The following is a 15,603-nucleotide window of genomic DNA, read 5'->3' on the forward strand; positions in this document are numbered from 1 at the left end:
CAGGGAAAACATCTGTTGCTGAGGCTTTTAAGCTAGATTCTCAGAGAGTACACATATGGGCTTCAGTGAGTACTGCACCTTTACAGTTTGTATGAAAATTTTAAGTTTTATATTCATTTTTTTTCTGGAAATAATGGTTCAAAGGTTTCATGACTCTCAGAGGGGTCTTTTGCCCTGAGAAGTTTAAGAACCACTAGAGTAGAATGGGAAGAGAGACCAGTACCGGACCTGAGACACCAATAGGAAGGTGTGTTAAAAAAGAAGAATCACTAAAAAGAGAACTACCATTTGATCCAATAATCACACTACTGGGTATCTACCCAGAGGAAAATAAGTTATTGTACGAAAAAGATACTTGCACATGCATGTTTATAGCAGCACAGTTCACAAAATCCAAAATCCAAAATCCAAAAATGTGGAACCAGCCCAGATGCTCATCAATTAATGAGTGGATAAACTGTGTTGTGTGTGTGTGTAGTATGTACACACACACACACACACACGGAATACTACTCAGCAATAAAAAGGAATGAATTAATGACATTCTCAACAAACTGGATGGGATTGGAGACCATTATTCTAAGTGAAGTAACTCAGGAATGGAAAACCATACATTGTATGTTCTCACTAATACATGGGAGCTAAGCTATGAGGATGCAAAGGCATAAGAATGATACAATAGACTTTGGGGACTCGGGGGAAAAGGTGGGAGGGGGGTGAGGGATAGAATACTACAAATCAGATTCACTGTACACTGCTTGGGTGATGGGTGCACCAAAATCTCACAAATCACCACTAAAGAACTCAGATCATGTAACTGAATACCACCTGTTCCTCAAAAACCTATGGAAATAAAAAAAAATTAAAAAATTAAAAAATCAAAAGTAAAAAAGAAAGAAGAATCAAAGTCTCAGAATAGAATCTTGGGGAAATGTCAACGCCAGGGAAACCTTAATAGGTTTTGCCAGGCTCTGCAACTTCAAATGCCTCTTATATTTTCCCACATTCTTGCTGGTATAGATTCTGGGGAAAGAAAGGCCTAGGGTCTGGAAGACTTGAGCCACAAACACTGTTGGGGCTTGGGAGAGGAAATAACAAATCAGGAGTGACAAGGTGGGACTAATGAAGAGGAATAGTAAGTGTTTGGTTGAACTTCAGCCTAGGGATTTTTGGAGGTTCTTCTTAGAATTTTCTTAAGCCTAAAAATTTCTAGTTTCATCTTTGGTAAGGAAAATAAACATGCTTCCTTCAGTGTAAAGAATTCTTGTCCATGGAACACGTACCTGGCTTTTTATTCAATTGGCTATATGGAATAAGATGAAAGGAGAGTCCAGCACTGGCTTTATCTGGTAAAATTAAGATAAAGCATCAAATGTCCTTTGAAGTACAAATAGAATATTCATTTCTGATTCATGTTCCTTGCAAATACATTATGTTTTGGAAGGCTTTCACACACCAACTGGACTAAGAACAACTCAAGCTTGATCCTGTGTCTGTTTTTTTTATTTTTTAATTTTTAGCACTTAACACTATCAATACCTTTGTCCTCACAACTCAACTTTCTGCTTATTTTTATAGGTTTAGAGCAGAAACTTAGGAACTTTGTTATAGTGCTAAAAAAACAGATGATACTGTAATCGGGATAGGGAAGACATAGGGCAGACATAGAGCTCTCTGTTACTAATAGATTTGTGTCTGGAGTGTTTACTTGGTGGCTAAATACTGTGTTTCTACCCTGGCAAGTCTTCTTTATATTGTTAATTGCATTAGTTTTCTATTGCTGCATAACAAATTCCCCACAAGCCCAGTGTTTAAAATCAGCAGTTATCTCATGTAGGAGGCCTTAGTTCCTTATGATGTAAACTTTGTTATAAGGTTGTTTGAGTGTCCTTGTGACACGGTGGCTAGCTTCCTCCAGATCGAGTGATTTAAGAAAATGAGATGGAAGCCTTGATGTCTTTTGTGACCTACCTTGGAGGTCAAACACTATCATTTCTGCAACATCCCGTTGGTTATATAAGTCTGTTCTATGCAATGTGGGAGAGTACACAGGGCATGAATAGGAGGCAAAAGAGGCATACCAGGAGGCAGAGATTGTTGGGGACCATTGTGGAGGCTGGCTGCCACCATAATGAAAACTGTTTTCCCAAATAAATGTTCTCCTGGACAACTGAGATCATGAATTCCGTTGCAACTATCTTATCACCAACATCACCAAGCATGCTACTTTAGGGGTATTCCAAAGAGCTGCAAAATCACTCAAGAGACACAGGTAGGTCTAGAAATAAAGATACTGTCAATGACATCACTAGTTATGAAGAACACAGTGCCTATGAATTTTCACTTCTGTTTTAAACACATCCAGTGGTCTCTAAGTTGAGGACTTTAGGTCTTTCTGTGAATCAGCTTTAATGGATGGTAGTGCCAGGTAAAGTTGGGGTTCAGCAAAATAGTTAATAAATGTGTTTTCAGTAGATTGAACTTGGATAGGTACCAGTTGCTTTTAGTCAAGAATCCTCTCCAGGAGGATTATGTCCTTGCTGCCTGGAAAGCAATTGCTCCATCTCCTCCTATTCCATCAACCTGTAAAAGGCTACCCTATGGAAAGCATTCATGTACAAAGAGTTTCATGATCCCTAAAAATGTCTTCCCTGTTTCCCTTCCTTTCTTTTTGGGCATCCCCAAATGCCATTCCTTGTTTAAGTATGATTAAATTCTAGGATAACTCGTGACAAATTGTAAACTTGGAATTAATATAGGTTGGGAACTTCATAAGGTTCCTTTTACATGTCCCATTGGAGATTAATAAGGATGTGAAGCACCGAAGGGAAAGTCAAAATAGGATGCAATATAGGTCAGGTTAGACCTTGGTCCATAATCTGCCTCCAGCAGCTCTGTTTGGCTGCCTGAAGGGAGTTACTCCATGTTGTGAACATGAGAATCACTGCCAGGAACCAGGGACAGGTATGGAGATCTTTCAAAGTGAGTTAATTTCATCTTTCTGGATTCAGAGAAAGAAGCTGGCCTGAGAGTGTGTGGGAAGAGAAGATGTGTTCTGGGAATCACTGCTAGCTTTTATGATACTGGGTATTAAGGAATACGCTTTTGAAATTTAGAAAGGAATAGTGACTATGATCTTATTTTAACCTGCTGTTCTGTCAAATAATTTAAGTGATAGTTATATTTTAGAGCAGTTTGATTTTACCACCTGAGGAATAAATCAAGAAAAAGGGAAAATTTTAAATGGGCTAAGTAGGGGGATAGCAGGCTTAACTAAATCATTAGTACTCTAGTGACTGCTTGTATTGATTCTGGAAAGTAAAGATGCAACTAAATTCACGTTAACTTCAAATTATTGCCCAGAAATTTATACCTGTTTTTATATCTTTATTGACAAAATAATGCAAATATGCCACTTAAATTCTAATGGGGACCTGACTCCTTTTTCAAGGAAATTACTGCTTATTTTGTGGGTAAAATTTGTGTGCAATTCACAGAAGACATTGCCTTAGTAATTGTTAGAGCATATGGGTAAAGTAGAGAAGTGGGAAACATGAGTGGCCCCATCTGGACCTATGGGCAATTTAATCAAGGTCGCATGTTATGTGACGACTAAATCTGGAAGTACAATTAGTAAATAGCCTTGATGTCCAATTTTCTCCATACCATTAGACTGGCCATTCATTTATTCATTTTTAAGATAGGCAAAATATTAATATCTCTGATGTCTATTTGAGTAAACTAAGTAATGCTGCAGTAACAAGCAATTCTCAAATCTTACTGGTTTAAAAAGACCAAGGTTTGCTTTTTGCTTAGCCACATGTCATTCACAGGTCTGCATGGGTTCAGGTCAATGTCACTTTACTCCATGATATAGACTGATGGAACAAACTCTGTTTAGGATATTGCCTGTCTTAGGACAGAAGGAAAGGAAAGCTGTGGGAATCCATGAGCTTGCTTTTAAAGATTTTGCTTGGAAGTGTGTTACTTGAGCCCGTATTTCATTGGCCAAAGCAGGTCACTCGGCCAATCCTGGTTTCAAAATGCAGGGATGTACAATCCTCACTTATAGAGCCGCCCTGCAAGCACCCAGGCAAGCCCACTATCACTAGGGTGGGGAAGATAATTCTCTAGGGAAGTCAGCAAATACATTAAACACTAATACAATCCACCAAACTCACTCAAGGAGTATTTGTAATGAGACTAGCATAAGATGTAAATGTGATAATGTTTGTAAATTTGTAAGAAAAATTGTAGAGCCTTGTATTTATGTCATTATTGTTATTATTAGTAGTAGACTGATAGTAATATATAAGGAACTATATGAGTTAAATATCTGTTGAATGAGAATGCATAAGACAGTAGCTTTAAGGAGACTTGTCTAGAAGGGGAGATAATATATGTGCAAAAATACAAAAAAGTGCTAAAAGACAATTATAAAACTTTATGATAATTCAACAGAAGAAATAATTTCTTTTAATTGGAGAATTTTGGAATCATTCAGGTTAGCTGGGTACATTGAACCTTTCCCCAGCAATGCTCCATAGCTAAAGACCAGCTATAGGCTTGTCCAGGTGACTAGTGATTTCATACGTTTCTGCACTTTTGAACCTAGGACATTTCACCGGATTGGACAAGGCTAGTAAGGTGAAAGAGAAGAGGCCTGAAGATTGCAGAGAGCTAGTGACAACATCACTGAAATGGTTGAGATCCACAGTGTGTCAGGAGGTGAGTGTTTCTAGAGAGGTGCAGTAGATGGGAAATGAGAGGACATGAATTCAGTAAGCTCCTTAACCTCCTGTCTCATTTATCAAATGGGTCTGATGAAAGTGATATATGTGAAAGCACCTGGCATAATATTGGTCAAATTATGGTGCTTGATGATGGAATGGTGCATAAATAAATAAACACAGGCTCTCAATCAATGTTGGGTGAATGTGAATCTGAGAAGGGGCTTTATTGAGTGGGATAATAAAGAAGGACCAAAGGAACAAATACCATTGTAAGTGAGACCAGGGTCATAGAATTGAGCTAGTGGAAGGGATCAATAGAAGATCGTGGTCATTGCAGACTTTTTCTCTTACATATTAGGACCTCTCTTAACCTAGCTTCTCCTGTTTCACTGATGCTTTTTATTCCCACCATAAATCTTACTACACATAAATCCAACGTGTGCGTATACTGCACACTCATGATTAGGAGACTAGTCTCTAGCAAGCTGTGACCCATTTGCTTTCCTCTTTTAAATTTGTCTGCTTACAGAAAGCATGGCATTTCCCCCAAAGCTTTTTACACCAGTTGCACCTGAAATGATGTAATTTAAATAATACATAAACAGATCAAATATAAATGCAAAATTTGGGTTGAATGATGTGTAGAGATGCAATAAAATTTAATTGCTAAAAATATTGCTCTCCAAGTAGACGTAGGCGAGAAACATTGAGGACTGAAAAATAATGTTGGCCGGGCATGTTGGCTCACGCCTATATTCCTAGCACTTTGGGAGGCCGAGGCGGGCAGATCACAAAGTGAAGAGATCGAGACCATCCTGGCCAACAGGGTGAAACCCATCTCTACTAAAAATAGAAAAATTAGCTGGGCACGGTGGCACATGTCTGTAGCCCCAGCTACTCGGGAGGCTGAGGCAGGAGAATCGCTTGAACCCGGGAGGCAGAGGTTGCAGTGAGCCGAGATCGTGCCACTGCACTCTAGCCTGGGCGACAGAGTGAGACTCCATCTCAAAAAAAAAAAAAAAAAAAAGAAAAGTGATGTTGAAGAGTTCTACACTTGCTTTCTCCCCAACCCCCTGCATGGTAGAGCATCATAGAGAGGATAAAACTGTGGACTCCGGAGCCAGACCTGCCAGGATTGGAATCTGGCTTTACCCAGTTGGCAGCTGGGTGACCCTCAGTGCCTCAGTTCCTCATCTGTAAACTAGAGATAATAAATAATCCCAATCTCATTAGGTCATTATGTGGCTGCAATGACTTCCCTCATAAACTATTCAGGGTTAGGGAGACTTCACAGGTTAAGGGCATAGTGCTCTATAAGAGTCCTCTCATTTCAAACACCAGGCACAGGCTTGGGGTCCTCAGGGCACCCTGGCTTCTGATGAGCTGCCTAGAAATTGGGGGTTTCTACCACCCAATCAGCCTCAATTATTTGTTAGAATAACTCACAGAACTTAGGAAGGTGCTATGCCATCATAACTTGGAGATATTTCAGGTTTGGTTCCAGCTCACTGCAATAAAGTGAGTCACACACATTTTTTTGGTTTCCTGTTGCATATAAAAATTATGTTTACACTGTATCATAGTCTATTAAGTGTATAATAGCATTATGTTTAAAAATGTACATACCTTAATTTAAAAAATATTTTATTATTAAAACATGCTAAAAATTATCTGAGCCTTTAGCGAGTTATAATCTTTTTCGTGGTGGTGGGTTTTGCCTTGATGTTGATGGCTGCTGACTGATCAGGGTGGTGGTTGCTGAAGGCTGAGGTGACTGTGACAATTTCTTAAAATAAGACAACAATGAAGTTTATTGCATCAATGGACTCTTCCTCTCACAAAATAGCATGTGATGCTATTTGATAGCATTCACCTAGAGCAGAAATTCTTTCAGAACTGTATATTCTAAATCATTTGTTGTCATTTCAACAATGTTTACAGTATTTTTGCCAGGAGTCGATTCTCAAGAAACTACTTTCTCTGCTCATCCATAAAAAGCAACTCCTCACCCATCCATGTTTTATCATGAGACTGGAGCAATTCAGTCACATCTTTAGGCTCCCCTTCTAATTCTGGTTCTCTTGCTATTTCTACCACATCTGCAGTCATCCAGGTTTTGTTGTTCCAAAGTAGAGTGGATTTAGCATAATTCTTAAAAGTCCCAGGATTTTTGGAATGATAAGTGAACACTGGCTTCAATGTAAAGTCAATAGCTTCCTTAGCCTTTCATAAGAGAGTCAGCTTGTCCTTTGAAGCTTTGTAGGTGGGCATTGACTTCCCCTCTCTAGCCATGAAAGTGCTAGATGGCATCTTCTTCCAATAGAAGGCTATTTTGTCCATGTAAAAATCTATTGTTTAGTGTAGCCACCTTCATCAGTGATCTTAACTAGATCTGGATAATTTGCTGCATTTCTACATCAGCACTTGCAGGTTCACCTTACACTTTTATGTTAAGGAGATGGCTTCTTTCCTTAAATAGCATGAACCAACCTCTGCTAGCTTCCAACTTTTCTTTTGCAGCTTCCTCACCTCTATCAGCCTTCACAGAATTGAGGAAAGTTGGGGCCTTACTGTGGATCAGGATTTGGCTTATGGGAATGTTGTGGCTGGTTTGATCTTCTATTCAGATCACTCAAAATTTCTCCCTATCCACAATAAGGCTTTTTTGCTTTCTTATCATTTGTGAGTTCACTGGAGTAGCACTTTCAATTTCCTTCAAGGACTTTTCCTTTGCATTCACAACTTGGGTATTTAGTGAAAGAGACCTTGCTTTCAGGCTGTTTTGGCTTTCAACCTGCCTGCTCACTAAGCTTAATCATTTCTAGCTTTTGATTTAAAGTGAGAGATGATGATTTTTCTTTCATTTGAACACTTATGGGCCATTGTACAATGGATTATTAATTGGCCTAATTTCAGTATTGTCATGTCTCAGGGAATAGGGAGGCTCAAGAAGAGGAAGAGAGATGAGGGAATGGCTGGTTGGTGGAGCAGTCAGAACACACACAACATTTATCAGTTAAGTTCGCTGTCTTATACTGGCATGGTTTGTGGTGTCCCCAAACAATTACAATAATAATATCAAAGGTTACTGAGCACACACCACCATAACTGATATAATAATGATGAAAAAGTTTGAAATATTGCAAAAACTACCAAAATGTGACAGAGAAACATGATGTGAGTACATGCTGTTGGAAAAATGGCAACTATAGATTTATTTAGTGCAGGGTTGTCACAAACCTCCAATTTGTAAAAACAGAATATCTGTGTAGCAAAATAAAGCAACTCACAATAAAACAGTGTACGCCTGTACTTATAGCTACAATTTTATTATAGCAAAAGGATACAAATCAGAACCAACCAAAAGGAGAGATGCATAGGATGAGGTCTGGGAGGAGCTGAAATGTGAGGCTTCTAGTCATCCTCTCTCAGTGGAGACCTAGACATCACTACTTCTGTCCAGTACATCATTGTGTGACAACACTCAAAAGTATCACCAACCAGGGAAGCTCACTGAAGCTTCTTTGTTGTCAGAGTTTTAATTGGGCTTTCATTACATAGGGATGATTGATTGGATCATTGGCTCCAGCTTCCTTCTCCTGTGATATCAGATGGCTCAAAGCCCCAGCTCTCTAACCACATGTAGTTGGTCTTTGTGACATGCAGCAAAATCTTTCTTGGATAAATACACTTCTTTTCTATCTTATCTCCCTGTTTCCATCTTGCCAATTTTTTTTTTTTTTTTTTTTTTTGAGACAGGATCTTGCTATGTCACCCAGGCTGGAGTGCAGTGGCACAATCACAGCTCACTACACCCTTTCCCTCCCGTGCTCAAGCAGTTCTCCCACCTCAGCCTCCTGGGTAGCTGCGACTACAGGCATGTGCCACTATGCCCGGCCAATCTTTTTTTTTTTTTTTCTAGAGACAGATCTCCCTATATTATGCAGGCTGGTCTCAAACTCCTAGGCTCTAGTGATCCTCCCACCTTGGCCTCCCAAAGTGTTGGGATTACAGACATGAGCCACTGCGCCTAACCAAAACTTTATTTATTTATTTATTTATTTATTTATTTATTTATTTATTTATTTGAGATAGAGTCTTGTTCTGTCACCCAGGCTGGAGTGCAGTAGTGCAATCCTGGCTCACTGCAACCTCTGCCTCCTGGGTTCAAGTGATTCTCCTGCCTCAGCCTCTCAAGTAGCTGGGAATACAGGTGCCTGCCACTACCTCCATCTAATTTTTATATTTTTAGTAGAGACAGGGTTTAACCATGTTGGCCAGGCTGGTCTCGAACTCCTGACCTCAGGTGATTCACCTGCCTCAGCCTCCCACAGTGCTGGGATTTCAGGTGTGAGCCACCATGCCCGGCCCCAAATTTTTATTCTTTAAAAAATCAGGAACTTCATGCAGATCAGATTTTTATGGTTGTCCTATGAGAAAACTAATATTCAAATTCATTTGCTGTTACTACACATACTAATATTATTATAGTTATTCAGGTCACTTATACCTGTAGTAATAGTAATCATGGCATCATTATACTAATGGTGAATATTGAAAGAGATGGTGAAAATGCTGTGAGCTGGTAAAATTTGATGGCTATTAATATTTTTATCTTGGTTTCTTTTTTTTAAAAAAATGGGTTGCATAATATTTGTTATTCAATGATGATTTAATATAAATTAATAGCTAGCATTTACTGACTATAAGATACATGCTGACTTCTATTCCCAAAAAGACTAAGAGAGAAATCCTAATACCTATATCTACATCTACTCCTGCATCTATCATCTATTTAGGTATAGAATAAGTATAAAATACTGGGGCATTAAAAACACATGCCAAAATGTCTTGTGAATATCGAAGGCTAAGAAATGACATGCAGCACTTTCCAAATGTATTTGCCTATAGGGTCCTTTTTTATGAGAATTCCCATTAATGCCTGAAAGAACACCAAACAGGGCAACCCCCATCCCCTACCAAACAAAAACCCAAAAAACCCCTTCCCACAATAAAAAATATGTGTCAAAGCAGCCCCTAACCAAAGGCAAACACAATATTCTTGATGTTCTTATGCAAAAATGGTTTGGCTTATATTTTTCAAGTAGCTGTTAACACTTTGGCTATTTTATGTTCTAGTTAATTGTTTTTGAAATACTCTTATAGAACAGAAGTAGTATGAAATAATTGTAAAAATAAAAAATTTAGCAGCATTTACCAAGAATCTAATGCTGAATGAGGAAGCAAGAACACAAGGATGTTGCACAGACTGTACCAATAGATGTTCATAGTGTGACTATGCCATTAAGAAGATGTTAAATTACGTATCTATTCTTTAAGAATAAATTTTTGGAATGATGGCGGAAAACAATAATTTAAAAACCCCTTGGTGGCCGGGCGTGGTGGCTCACACCTGTAATCCCAGCACTTTGGGAGGCCAAAGTGGGCAAATCACGAGGTCAGGAAATCGAGACCATCCGGGCTAACACTGTGAAACCCTGTCTCTACTAATAAAATACAAAAAATTAACCGGGCGTGGTGGCGGGTGCCTGTAGTCCTAGCTACTCCGGAGGCTGAGGCAGGAGAATGACATGAACCCGGGAGGCGGAGCTTGCAGTGAACTGAGGTTGAGCCACTGCACTCCAGGCTGGGTGACAGAGCGAGACTCCGTCTCAACAAACAAACAAACAAACAAACAAAAATACAAACAAAAACCCCTGGTATAAAATTTTTGTTTTGTTCGAAAATTTATCTGCAAAATTAATTTATACAAAGCATCTTGTTTCCTAGCAGGTTAATGGATGGGAGGAGGGCTGTGATTGGGAAGAAAGAGGCCTATGATCAGGACCACTTAGCAACTTTGTGGATCAAGTTTTTCAATTTCTCTGAACCTAACATTTCTCAGATGTAAACTAGAGATGGCAATGTCTGCTTCACAGGATTATTGTGAAAGTAAAATGAGACAAAATACATGAACTCTTCTAGCACTTGCCTAGAAGACAAGACTGTTATAAAGCTTCTTTAAAAATAATTTGCTATTGTTATTCAAAATCTAGAAAGCCCTGAATAATTCAATTTTCCTTAGACTTTATCTGCTGATAATCTAGGACGTTTGGAGTTGTTTTTTTTTTTTTTTTTTTTTTTTTTTTAGTGAACTTAGAGTTAACAGGGCCAACCACTGAAGGATGGCAGGACAATGAGGTGTGAGAAAGGTAACTGAATTTTGCAATTACCGATGACTTTTTTTTTTTTTTTTTGAGATGGAGTCTTGCTCTGTCACCCAGGCTGGAGTGCAGTGGCCGGATCTCAGCTCACTGCAAGCTCCGCCTCCTGGGTTTACGCCATTCTCCTGCCTCAGCCTCCCGAGTAGCTGGGACACAGGCGCCCGCCACCTAGCCCGGCTAGTTTTTTGTGTTTTTTAGTAGAGACGGGGTTTCACCGTGTTAGCCAGGATGGTCTCGATCTCCTGACCTCGTGATCCGCCCGTCCCGGCCTCCCAAAGTGCTGGGATTACAGGCTTGAGCCACCGCGCCCGGCCCCGATGACTTTCAAGAGAGCATTTTTTTAGAGTGCTGAGGATGAGGTCTGAAGGCAGGAAAGCTTGTATCACAAGGAATTCCTTTAGGACGCTGGGTGGAAAAGGAGAGAAATGGAGCTATGGCAGAAGGCTGAAGACTTAGAAAAGGGAATTTTTTTTCTCCCCAGAAGATGACATCCTTAAGTTTCTTGAAGGTCTGCACGAATTAAGAGGAAGATAGCGGAAATGTTACAGGTTTAATCAGATCTGTTTCCAGTTCCAGTTCAGTCCCCAAATTACAGTGTGATCCTGAACTTCTTCAAGTCCCTATAGAACTTATACCTCCCCCATCCTCCTTATGACTTTAGAGTGAAGAATATTTGAAATTAAGCCTGTAAAAACAACACTTTGAAAATTACAGAGGATGTTATTATACTAAAGAAACATAAAACAATCCTTTCAGAAGATGGTTTCTCCTTATTACCCTTATGGCTGCTGCTATGGAAATTTTCTTTGTCTGTTTATGAAGTATAGGTCTGGCTCTTGGCGAAGTGTTTATTGGACTGAATTGAACAGTGACAGCACTAACATGGCAAATGCACTTGGAGATTACAAGGCAAATCACTCCTCCCCATTTATGAGCTAAGAGCTCTTCCCCAGGTCTCTTTGGATATTCTACCTCACATCTTTTTTTTTTTTTCAAACTTACCAACTGCTGTGCAGTCTGTCAGTTCTGTGTTCTTCATCTCACACAGTTTAATAATATCTCTCAGCAGTTTTCTGACTGAAAAATTGCCTGCTCTTTGTTTTCATCAAGGTAAAACGGTACCAACTTAAGGCCATTTACACAGGGAGGAAAAACGCCTGGAAACCCAATATCAAACATGACTTTTCCAAGCATGTTACGTTTTGAACACTATGGTATCAACAGTCAAAAGTCAAATTTTGTTTTTAAATTCTAAGCTGAGGGACTTACAAAAAAAATCTTCTGGAGTCTGAGTTGTATTTTAATTAATTAATTAATTAATTAATTAATGTGATGAAGTCTTGCTCTGTTAGCCAGGCTGGAGTGCAGCGGCGCGATCTCAGGCCGCTGCAACATCCGCCTCCTGGGTTCCGCGATTCTTCCACCTCAGCTTCCTGAGCAGCTGAGACTATAGGCGTGCACCACCATGCCCGGCTAATTTTTGTATTTTCAGTAGAGATGGGGATTCACCATGTTGGCCAGGCTGGTCTGGAATTCCTAACCTCAAGTGATCTGCCTGTCTTGGCCTCCTAAAGTGCTGGGATTACAGGTGTGAGCCACAGTGCCCAGTCTGGAGCCTGAGTTGTAAATATAACCCCTGAAATTATGATTTAGTTTATTTTTTAGCTTTTGAATTTATTTTTGGCACAGTTTGTATTACACAGGGCCAAAGGGAAAAAACAAAAGGCAATTTTCAAGAATTGTAAACACTGAGCAAGAATTGTAAGCACCTTAGAAGGAAAAATTCTATACAGATTATAATAGTTTGTTCCCTGATTTAGAGATTTATTCCTCAAACAAGCATAATGCTAGACCTGAGAAGATAAACATGAACAAGGCAGGACATATGTTATTCCCAACAAATTCTGACACATAAGAAAGTAATTGTGATTCAAGATGATGGATGCTGAAATAAATCCAAACATATATGAAAAACTGATTTTTGGCAAAGGTGCAAAGGCAATTCAGTAAAGAAAGGATAGTCTTTTTCAATAAATGGTGCTGGAACAATTTAATATCTATTTAGAAAAATAAAAATATTTTAAAACTCAGATCCATATCTTATGCCATATTAAAAATATTGACTCAAATGCATCACAAACTAAACATAAAACCTAAACCTATAAAATTTATAGAAGATATAAAGAGAACGCCTCTGTGATTTTGGCTTAGGCAAAGCTTTCTTATATACATAAAAGGCACAATCCCTAAAAGAACAAACTGATAAATTTGATTCCAGATTCAGAGTATCATTATATGGTATGTATAGGCTTAATATTTTAAGAAACTGCCATACTGTTTTTCAAAGTGGTTGTACCATTTTACATTCCCATAGCAGTATATGAGAGTTTAGTTCCTTCATGTTCTTGCCAACAATTTTTATGCTTAGTCTTTAAAAATTTTAGCCATTCTAATTGATGTGTAGTGGTATATCACTGTGGTTCCATTTTGCATTTCCCTAATAACTAATGATATTCACCATTTTTTTATGAACAAATTTTCATCTATATACATTATTTAACATCTCACGTACCCTATGAATATATACACCTCCTATGTACCCACAAAAATTAAAAATAAAATAAAAATAAAATCTAGTGGTGGCATAAGGGAGTGTCAGGGGAATCTTGTAAGGGGGAGAGGCAGCCAGTGGTCAGTTGAGAGGATTAAGTGGCAGCACCTCACATACTGCTTTCCAGATTGGAGGCTTTAACAAGTTGGTAGAAACTGTTACCAATATAAAGTGCAGGGCTCAGAGCGTCAGTATGATAGGATGATTTTTTTGTTTTTTTATTAGGCTTTAGTATTTATTTTTTTTATAGCTTGATTGGGATAAAATTGACATACAACAAATTACACATACCTAGGTACATCTGACACATGTATGCACCTGTGAAATCATCACTACAATCAAGATAATGAACACATCTACCACCCTAAACATTTTCTTGTGTAGCCTTTCCCTTTTTTCCTATTCTTTCTTTATCCTTCCTTCCTTTCCTTCCCTCCCTCCCTCCCTCCTCATTCAGGTAAATAGCAAGGAGTGCAGTTGCTGAATTTGATGTATGGGTATGTTTAGTTTCGTAAGAAACATCTAAACTGTCTTCCAAAGTGGCTATAATATTTTGCATTCTCACAAGAAATAAATGAGAGTTCCTGTTGCTCCATGTTTTGCCAGCATTTGCTGTTGTCAGTATTTTGGATTTTCACCATTATCATAGATGGGTAGTGGTATCTCATTGTTGTTTTAATTTACAATTCCCTGATCACTTATGTTTTAGTCATGGTTCTCTAGAGGGACAGAACTAATAGGATAGAGGTATATATGAAAGGGAGTTTATTAAGAAGTACTGATTCACACAATCACAAGGTGAAGTCCCACAATTGGCCGTCTGCAAGCTGAGGAGCAAGGAAGCCAGCCCCAGTTCCAAAACCTCAAAAGTAGGGAGGCTGACAGTACAGCCTTCAGTCTGTGGCCAAAGGCCCAAGAACACCTGGAAGACAACCGGTGTAAGTCCAAGAGTCCAAAAGCTGAAGAACTTGGAGTCTGATGTTTGAGGGCAGGAAGCATCCAGCGCAGGAGAAAGATGAAGGCCAGAAGACTCAGCAAGTCTGCTCTTTCCAGCTTCTTCTGCTTGCTTTTTGTTAGCTGTGCTGACAGCTGATTGGATGGTGCCCATCCAGATTAAGGTTTGGTCTGCCTCTCCCAGTCCACTGACTCAAATGTTAATCTCCTTTGTCAACATCCTCACTGACACACCCAGGAACAATACTTTGCATCCTTCAATCTAATGAAGATGACACTCAATATTAATCATCCCAAGCCCACCCCTTTTGAACTTGAACCCACAGACATCCCCTAAAATCATACATAATCTTCAAGTAAAGACAATAAGGTCATAATTATGCTGAACATAATACAACCAGAAATGCAACCAGAAATGCAATAAACTTAAATGCTCTTACATAAAGGTAACAACACTTAAATGCTGAAGTGAAGTCAATAAATCTTATGTCACATGATAAAGGAAAAAGAAAGGAAATACAGTGAAGACATTTTCTTAATACAAGTGTATACATGCACAAACATGTTCTTAACAAAATAAGGAGGAAAACTCATGACAATTACAGTCCTCATTTCTGCAACTTGTCATGTTGTGGTAGCTGGTACTGATGACTACCTTCTTTGACTATCCATTCTGTATTCCCCTTGCCTTCAGCAAGCACCTCAGCAGTTTGTGGTTTTTTACCTGGTGGAGTAACCCAAATGTTCATTCCTGAAGGGCCTGGACCATTTGTAGTTATGCCTGGATTGGGTTGTTGTAGTTTCTCATTGACCTTAATCACAGGACATAATAATACTAACAGATGCCCTATGGGATCTCTTGTATTCCACGCATACTCTTCCTTACCTCCATTGTAGAGTAATAGACTGATTTCATCTTGATAGTCTGGGTCAATCACCCCAGCCAACACTGTAACTCCTTTCTTAGCCTGTTGACTTAGTGGTAGGAGGAGCCCAAAGTGGCCAGATGGCAATCTTAACTTCCAGTTTAAAGGAATCATTGTTGTGTTTCCTGGGGGCAGCATTCCTCCTTCTGAAACTA

At 39.0% G+C, this 15,603-nt stretch overlaps 1 long non-coding RNA gene across 5 annotated transcripts in view; it reads left to right on the forward strand.

The window, feature by feature from the left end:
* LOC101925508 (uncharacterized) overlaps positions 1 to 15,603 on the forward strand; it is a 373,900-nt gene that overhangs the window by 12,610 nt on the left and 345,687 nt on the right. For all 5 annotated transcript variants that reach the window (XR_010584614.2, XR_010584620.2, XR_012430867.1 and 2 more), the window contains exon 2: positions 4,616 to 4,728. This is a non-coding gene — a long non-coding RNA (uncharacterized lncRNA). The remainder of the gene's footprint in view (positions 1 to 4,615; positions 4,729 to 15,603) is intronic.

Source organism: Macaca fascicularis, chromosome 1 (genome assembly GCF_037993035.2).
Source record: "Macaca fascicularis isolate 582-1 chromosome 1, T2T-MFA8v1.1".
Taxonomy (NCBI): domain Eukaryota; kingdom Metazoa; phylum Chordata; class Mammalia; order Primates; family Cercopithecidae; genus Macaca; species Macaca fascicularis.